This window comes from Pinus tabuliformis, chromosome 8, assembly GCF_031772625.1.
Source record: "Pinus tabuliformis cultivar Carrire ecotype Pingquan chromosome 8, CPIR1, whole genome shotgun sequence".
NCBI classification, from domain to species: domain Eukaryota; kingdom Viridiplantae; phylum Streptophyta; class Pinopsida; order Pinales; family Pinaceae; genus Pinus; species Pinus tabuliformis.
The window spans coordinates 701,658,947-701,668,896 of record NC_142294.1 but is presented as its reverse complement, the minus strand read 5'-3'; positions in this window follow the sequence as shown (position 1 = coordinate 701,668,896).

Here is a 9,950-nt window from a genome sequence, read left to right as displayed (position 1 = left end):
GTCGTCCAATTGACTTATGCTTGGCTGATTCCAACCCAATCCAAGTCAAAACCATAGAATTTGGCCCAGAAAGAACCTTGAAGATTAATTCATCTCTTTCTACTTTAGAAGAGGAACAACTATGCAACTTGTTGAAAGAAAACTTAGAAGCCTTTGCTTGGAGCTACAAGGAAATGAAGGGAGTACACCCCTCAGTGTGTACTCACCACATATACATCAAGGAAGGTTGCAAGCCAGTCAAGCAACCACAAAGGAGGATGAATCTAGCCCTCAAAGACATAGTCAAGGAAGAACTGCAGAAACTGTTAGATGCAGGGTTCATTTACCCTATCTCTGACAGTGAGTGGGTCTCTCCTTTAGTGTTAGTTCCCAAGAAAAATGGGAAGTGGAGGATTTGTGTCGATTATAGGGAGTTGAACAAAGCCACCAAGAAGGATCATTTTCCCTTACCCTTCATTGACCAAGTGTTAGATGGCCTCGAAGGGAAGAAGTTCTTTTCTTTCCTAGATGGATTCAGTGGGTACAACCAGATCCAAATCTACCCAAAAGACTAGGATAAGACCACTTTCACTTGTCCTTGGGGTACTTTTTCCTATAGGGTCCTTCCTTTCAGCCTGTGCAATGCTCCTGCCACTTTCTAGAGAGCAGTCCTGAGTATCTTTGCTGAATTAGTTCATGACACTGTGGAAATCTACATGGATGATTTTACACCTTATGGCTGTGATTTCCAAGAGGCCCTAACTAACCTAGGCAAAGTATTACACAAATGCATTGAGATGAACCTGTCTCTCAATCCAGAAAAATGTGAATTCTTAATGACTGAAGGGACTGTGCTAGGTCACTCAATATCTCAGCAAGGATTGTAGGTGGACCCAAGTAAAGTAGCAATAATTCAAAGGGTCCCACCTCCACAAAAGCAGAGAGATGTTAGGAGTTTCTTTGGGCTAGCTGGATATTATAGAAGATCCATAAAAGACTTCAGTAAGTTATCCTCTCCTTTGTTTGGATTATTGGCCAAAGATTCTGAATTTATATGGTCAAAGATCTGTCAAGAGGCCTAGAAATTCTAAAGGGTAAGGTAACCACTACACCAATCCTTAGAGGCCCAAATTACAATCCTTAGAGGCCCAAATTGGGCCCTCCCTTCTCACATTCATGCTGATTCCTTACAAAAGCCATAGGAGAAACCTTAAGATAGGTAGAAGAGAAATTTCCTTATGCCATATACTTTACGAGTAAAAACTTGTCAAAGGCTGAACTAAACTATACTGTGACAAAAAAAAACTCCTAGCTATTGTGCATTCATTGAACAAGTTTAGGCATTACATTACATGCTATTAGACATTTTTGCATACTGATCATGCTTCCATTAAATATTTAATGAATAAACCATATGTAAACACTAGAATCATAAGATGGTTACTTTTATTACATCAATTTGATCTAACTATTGTTGATAAGCCTGGTAAGGAAAATGTTGTTGATGTCTTTCTATCTAGAATGAATCTACTTGCAGGTGAAGAAGGAATGGTGGATGATCAGTTCCCAGATGAGCATTTGTTTGCTATTTCAGTTCTCTCCCCATAGTTTGTTGATATAGAAAACTATCTGGTGTCAACATAGTTCCCACCAAACTTGCCCTCCAAAGAAAAAAGTAAGATAATCAGGAAAAGTGCTCCCTTCACTCGGATTGTGGGAAATCTATCCAAACTTGGCCTAGATCAAATCTTGAGAAGATGTGTAAGGGAAGAGGAAGTCTTTGACATCCTTCTGACCTGTCATGATGGGCCTTGTGGAGGTCACCTTATAGCAAAAACAATAGCATTCAAGGTGTTGCAAGCATGCTATTATTGGCCTACTCTTCATCAGGATGTGAAGAAGTACGTTAGTCAGTGTGATTGGTGCCAGAGGATGGGAAAGTTGAATCCAAGAGATGAAATGCCCCTACAACCTCAAGTGACTTTCGAGCCATTTGAAAAGTGTGGCATGGAATTCATTGGGCCTATCAACCCTCCTTCAAAGCAAAAACATCACATCATTGTGTGCACTGATTATCTGACTAAGTGGGCAGAAACCAAAGAAATTAAGGTAGAAAAAGAAGAAAAGGTGGCTAAGTTCCTAAGGGAAAATATATAATTTGGGTACCCTAGAGAACTAGTCATAGACCAAGGCAGCTAGTTCACCTCCAGCATGATTGAAGACCTACTCGAGAATAACAAGATCAAGCATAGGACCTCCACTCTTTATCATCCACAAGCTAATGGGCAAGTGGAGGTGACCAATAGAGCACTGGAGAAAATCCTGACCAAGGTAGTGAACATCAACAGAAAGGACTGGGCTAAGAGACTAGTTGAGGCCACCTAGGCCTATAATACAACATGGAAGACCACCACTGGATTTACACCCTATGAGCTGGTCTATGGAAAAAAGGGTTTGCTTTAGATTTAATTTGAATAAAACACATTGAGGATGGTAGCCCAACTAGATTTATATCTCAGTCATGCACAAAAAGAAAGGTTGTTCCATTTGAATGGCCTAGATGAATTCAGAATGCAGGCCCTCCTCCATACAGAGATAATTCAGCTTCAAAGAAAGATCTGGCATGACAAGCATATTAAGGAGAAGCTATTTCAAGAAGGATATTGGGCATTATTTTATGATTCAAGGTCCAAAGACTTCAAGGGCAAGCTAAGGACAAGATATCTCAGACCATATGTGGTGGAAAGATGCCATGACAATGGTTCAGCGCGAATCAGGACTATAGATGAAGAAGCCATTCCATTACTAGTTAATGGACACATATTGAAATTATACAAGAGGCATTCATCTAGACAATTGTTCATTGATAGCATCAATAAGACAGTGATGATGATGGAGCAAGTGTCAGCTCCTCCCTCATCAGGTCACTGAAAAAGAAGAAACAGAATAAGGATTCAGGTGAAAACCTCCATGAGGCGCCTGAGTCCCATATTTGGGTTGAAAACCTCCATGAGGCGACCCAAGGATGAGAAAAAGGGAAAGAAAAAGAATATACCTGGGTGAAAACTTCCTTGAGGTGCCCTGCACAAATATCTAGGGTGAAAACCTCTTTGAGGCTGCCTAGGTGTTTTTCAAAAAAATATATTAATAAAAAAAAATAAAAAAATTATTATTTGTAGGAGGATGAGAAAGACAATTAGGGAGCAAAGAGAAGATCCAAAGGGGGCCTTACCTCACATATGTTCATCTCCTCCACTCCTTACCATGCATACCTCTATAAATTCCATTGTTTTTCACTTCATTGCTCCAATTCAGGTGAAAATTGTATTTTCTACAGGGATCCCTCACCTCATCCATTATCATCATCCATGCCTTCACACACACTCCTACTCCCTCTGTCCATTCATTGCATCATCCTCACAGACACCATCAGCAGACAATAGGGGAGGAAGAAATATGACTACACAGTAGCAACAACATCAGATTTGTAGTCATAGACACCATCAGCAGACAATAGAGGAGGAAGAAGAACAACCATCAACAACACCTCTAATCTTTGACACTTGCAGTGTGGCATTAAGGCCACAGGTAAGTATCCTACTCACTCACTCATCTGCATCATTTGATCAAAGGTTGTAAAGGTTAAGAGGTAGTTGGTTTGTAAGTAAAAAGGTGGCCAGTTTCCTCTAAAAAAAAGGCTATTCCCTCCAAAACCTTAGGATCCCTATAACATGGGCAGTCTTCAATGACTTACCAGCAAAGGATGACATCAAAACCTTCATCTATGGTGTTAGTCCTTCTATTAGTGAGGAGGAGACAAAACAAGGAAAAGCAGATACAGATCTAGATGGGGATGAGATGGATAAAGAAGAAACTAATATAGAGGGACATGATGAAGAAGAACACAAAGGAACATGATGCTGAAATAGAAGAGAAAGAAGGAAGTGAAACACAAAAAAACAAAAAAGATAATAGCAAGAAACAAAAGAGCTAAGTGGCTTTAGGGATAGAGAAGCAACTAAACAATCAAATCCCATGAGCCTAATCAACACCCATAATCTCATTGTAAATGATCCTCAGCTGACACTTAGATATCTTGCTGCCCAAGGGAAAGCAAGTACACATTTTGAGGATATGTTTAGGCTGCTAAGAAATGATAATATACATGCCTGCTAAAAAAGATGGAAAACACTGCCACATAGCTTGAAGATCAGAGAATATCAGTGGGTAGAAGGAGAAAGGAAAGAAGGTTGCTATAAACTAGAAGAAAAGACCACAACAGAAGCATGAGATGTCAGAGAGGCTACCAGAGCCACTAAGTTGCTCAGAGGATGAGCAACACTTTCAGTAGGGGGTGATGATGAGTCTCATCATTGAGTAATTATATGGGCCTTAATTGGCCTTAATTCACCTCCTAGCTTAGTCAAACCAACTATTCTCACAACTCATTGATGCTCAGGTAAGTTACCTGAGAAGGTAAGGGCTATGCCGCTATGCTTATCCTGAGCTATGTGTCTGAGCTGGCCTTCGCTATGCTCGCTCTTTGAGGGGAATACTTTTGATTATATTTTGTTTATGGGTTGAGTTAGAGTTGGATGTTTTTCTTTGTGGTCTAATGTGCATGTAATGCAGGAATAAAGGATAAAAGCAAGGGAAATGCAAGGATAAATGGTAAAGCAAGGAACTATGGAAAAATACCTTGGTAAAACTCATATGGGACAAGGGAGAGGAATTACAGGAGGTGAATCCTCCTCATTTACTGCCCATCCATTTGAATATCCCTCCATCAGCTAAAAGTAGACACAGCCAAATCAAGAGTACTAAAAGACAACCAAGCAAGTGGAAGTACAAGCAACCTCCCTACTAGAAGGCAATTGAGCTAGTGAAAGTGAAAGGACAAGTTACCATTAAGTTGGGAGATGTACCTCCCTAATTTTGAGGGAATTCGTTGAGACTTTAGATGTATAAATAGAGAGGCTTAGGACCTCGATTTTTTTTTCCAGTCATTAGTCAACTAGTTAGTCACCAATAGTCAAGTGCAGACTTGTAACAGTTTGATGTAACACAATGTTATTTTATAATGAAGATGAGTTTCAATTTGAGCCAGCACTGAGTTAACTCAGAGGGCTGAAGCTCTTGGGTTAGGGCCCGACCCTAGCAGCCAAAGCTCCTCTTTATTGTATTGTTATTCTAGCCTAGATTCCTGCTTTCTGTCCATTTACTTAAGCAGTTCATTCCCATTACAGCAGTAGCATAGATGCATGGTTTGATTGTTCATTTGGTTAAATAGATGCATTTTCATTACAGTGGTTCAGCACAGATTTATGGCTTTCTTGTTCATGTACTTAAGCAGCTTCCTGTTTACTGTTCATTTGCTTGAATAGTTGCAGTCTCATTATAGTAGTGCATAACAGATTAGTTGTGTGCCAGTTTTCTTCATTTATGCTTTCAATTATCCTGGTACCAAAGAAAAGATCCACAAGGTTTCTCACAGGTGTCTCGGCCTCACCTCCTCCCTCTGGGACCATGAAGTGAGGAAGAAACCCTGCAGCAACCACAAAAACACAGGGTTTTGGTTTTCATAGAGGATTTGTTGTTTGATGCAGTCACTAAGTTCATTGCATAGTACTCTATCCCTTTAATGTTCATCTGCCCCTTCAATCTCTTTCTATCATTATACCTCACTCATATTCCCATGTCATTCTCCTTCAGCATGAAATGCCTAAGCAGAAGATGGTAAATTCATGTTTAAACAGTTTTTCTCGGTAAATCGCTTTACACAGCAAAACTAACCAATCACCACTCAAATTCCTTTTTGCATTTGACTTTTCACCCTTTAAATCCCTACCGTTGATCTACCTCAGATGATCTGATGACTATCGTACACCTGCTTACCAACCTACTCGATCCATTCCCCACTGTAGATTTGCCTTGCTAGATCCGATAGCCTTTGCGTGATATCGCATGGATCTCCTGTCCAATCGTTATTCGACTGAGGGCATGCGACATGAGCGATTTCCCTATGCTACGTGTCGACCGGGGAGGCTAATCGCGTGAAATTATACAAAACTGATTACAGCTTTGAGGGCGTGCAATATTCCACTTGCCGCCCTCTAAACCCACTCCCCCATTTTTGCATGTGCCTTTGAGTGCTCTCATCTCCATCGTCGATCTATCCCCTGATCCAACAGCTGTTGCTTCACCCGATACCATTTCCACATGTTCCTTTTGCCCGCAACCTAACCTCCATTGTCCATCTGTTGATGAATCTTGTCTGTCCTTCTCCTGACTCCACCTACACGATATAATCCCAGCCATCCATCCTGTTAGTTCACCATGTTCGCCCACCTACCTACATACCCTCCTGCGATCTGATCTCAGTCGTTCATTCGCCTTCCACCCGCCTGATCCAATGGTTCTTATGCGTTGTTGCTCCTTCACGTCCTCTTTTCACCATTTTGATCTCCTACCATTTTTCCGCTTGAACCCAGACTTTGCCTAGCTTCCTTTCCCTTCACCTTAGGATATATTTGTGCTCTTTTACTTCTGCAACTAAGATAGTTAGCATTAGATTAGTGTTGTTTAGCACCTTCCTATGACTTCATGCACCACTTGTACAATTTAGATGATTATAAAAATGATAATACACTGTCCCTGAACTCCAATCTCAACTAGGTAACTCTCATATCTGACATGCATGAGTTATTTATGAGTGAATCATCAGTTTATTCGTTTATCACAATAGGAAGCGCCACACTCCACTGCAAGAAACACCACACTACTAGACCTCCCACTAGTTCCTTCAACAATTGGAACTAGTTTAACTGACTTTAACTTAGTTAGACTAGATTAATTAATTACAACTCAAAATAAACTCCACCAGGGCTCCTATAAAGTGGGAGACACTTTACATGACTCAAGTTAGACCCTCAACTTGAATTAATTGATCCAACTAAGTAAAATTAACTTAGTTAACCAATATAATTTTTCATGAGACGTGGAATTACAATTTTATTCCCAATTTAATTCAAGGACAAAATTAAATTATGATTTTCTTATTGCATTTTCAACAAGTTGGTAGTTTCATGTAGTTTCTAGTATATTCTAAATTTAGGAATAATTATCATGCCAAATTTAGCATATCCATAATTAGTATTCTAAATATTTTTCTAGAGGATTCTCCATGAGTGTGTTGGATCTATTTAATCATGTTTCTTCAAGCGATTTAATGTATTTGAGTTAAAGAGCCACAACTATATTATGTTATGTTTGGTATTGTTGTCAGTAATTTCTTTAGTGTTTAAGTCTGGTTTCCACCTCTCTCCTTCATATTGGTATCATATTTAGAGAAATTGACTTATCATAGTCAGGCATTTTAGAGGAAGCCAAGCTAAGCATACCAATGTAGGTTGGATATGAAGAGATAAAGATTGAACATCGTCACCATTAAAATAATAATAATAATAAGAAAAAAATCATTGTATTGTTTGCATAAAATCTACTATGTTCATTGTTGTTAAGGGAGTCATATATTCGTTGTTCGTTGAGGTAGTTGTGAGAATCCTTTGTTGTATGAAGAAACCACCATAATCATCTTCAGAGAAGCCAAGTAGCTCATTGTTTGCAAAACCACCATAACAAACCTAACCTAATTGTTGCAATGTTATGTGAGTGAAGCTTTGAATGGTATTATTAAGAGGTAGTGAAGGTATTTCATGGTGTTACTATTAGCATGACATACACGTAATGATGATATTTTAAAAAAAAATCATTTGGATGTAAATTTTTTTTGGGAAGGTCAAAGTTGTTCGTGAAAACAAATATTTTATCTTATTATTATTTTGTACAAAGGATTTTTTTCCTCCGGGAAATATATTTTAAAAGTGATTTTGATTATGGTATAAAAATATAAAAGGGTGTAGCCCCAAGGGTTAGCTTAGTTGGTCAAAATTAGTGCCTCGCCATCGGGAGGTCACAAGGTCCAATCTCCTCGAATCCCTTGGGGTCAGGCCTTGCTAGTGGGTCGCGGGGCTAGATTCCATTTGGGGTTGATCAACCTAGATTTTTCTGTGGATGTAGTGCCACCTGTTGACCAGGGTGTCCATGAACCACAGCCTAAGAAAAAAATAAAAAATAAAAATAAAATAAAATATATATATATATATATATATATATATATATATATATATATATATATATATATATATATATATATATATATATATATATATATAGATATAGATATAAGGGTGTATTAAAAAAGGAAAAAATAATTTTAAAAAGGTAAAAGAGTATATGATAGATAAGAAAAAGAAAGAGTAAATTTGTAATTTTGTCTGGTTTCCATCATTATTTTTGGAGAGTGAATCATCTCCTCCAAAAGGGTCAAATTATATACATTTTTTTTTAAATCTCATTTAAGAGTTATCTTTCGTACGCAATTTATAGGTCATTAGGATGAGAACCATATTACACGTAGAACGTTGTAGGATATTGCGCTAAATGAATTTGAAGAACCCATAAGTGAAGTAGCCTATGAGGCCATGACTCAAGATCATAAGGATTATCTTGGAGAAAATAGGAAGGATGATGCAATAGCATTATTTCTCATTTCACAGGCTTTGGAAGAGAACATTATTCCCAAGATAGCAACAACAACAAGTCCCAAAGAAGCTTAGTATATTATGGAGGTAAGATAAATTAAAAAGGGGATCATACAACACTGATCAATTTCAAAGTGAGACACATAACATTGTATTTAATAAAGGGACTATTGTAATAGAAGAACTAGAAGAATTTGACATCTCAAAAGTAATTATAGAATTTGTTCAAGAGCCTATATAAGAAGAAGAATATAAACAAGACAAGGAGACTACAAGTGTCCTAAACACTACATAAATGTTCAAAGAAAGTGTAGAATAAAGGAAACGATTTAGTATGACATGCAAAAACCAAGTATGGTGAAGAAAATGAAGTCCATATTCCTCATGACTCTTCAAGTTGGGTGCTTAGCTAGAGATATGAATTTGCATGGAGTAATAGTTCTTCCCTTTTATAATTTCCGATTAGGAGGAATGAAGTCATAATGGTGTTCACTGGGGCCATTTTCAATATCACCATTTCCCTTCTCTACACAATTATCTAGTAATACCTCCCTGAGTTGAGATTTAAACTTGTTTTGACTAAAAACAAATCCCATGTGTCTTTCCTATTGGAAGTATCTTATACAATTAAAATTTTGACTAGGAAATGATGGTATAGACTTTTGAAGGGGTTATTTTTATTTCATTTTTACTCGCTAGGTATTTTTTCCTAAATTCTTCCACAAATAATATGGGAAATTGAACTTCTCATCTTCAAAATTAAAATGCAATAGAAGCAAAAGATGATATAGCAGATTATTACGATAACATCATTCACACATCAAATAATTTTGTAAGACAACCAATGCTCTCACCCATTCATCTTTAATCCAAGCGTAAGGTGTGTGTTTTGACCAGTCAACATCTTGATGCATCAACTTCAATGATTGATTTCAAAAACCATGTTCCATAGGTGTTTTTTTAAACCACTTATCCCATGTTCTTGGAAGAATAGTGGTAAAAAGCCTAGGGAATATAAAGTTTGGAGAAAAAGGAAGAAAAATATTATACATCATAGAGTTGAAGACAATCTGCACCAACATGGAAAAGTAAACCCAATTTTTTAATTGATCTCAAGGGTTGTAATTAAGGGGGAGTTTTAGACATAAATAATTTGAGTCACTTCCAACTAATTGGTAGTTTTTAGTAGTTTATAATAGAGTCTAAGTTAGGAACAATTAGTCATGCTATATTTACCATAGCCATAATTAATATTCTAAATATTATTCTAGAAGATTCTCCATGAGTGTTTTGGATCTCCTGAATTGTGTATCCTAAAATGATTAAATGAATTCAAGCTAGAGAGCCACAAACCTATTATGGTGTGTG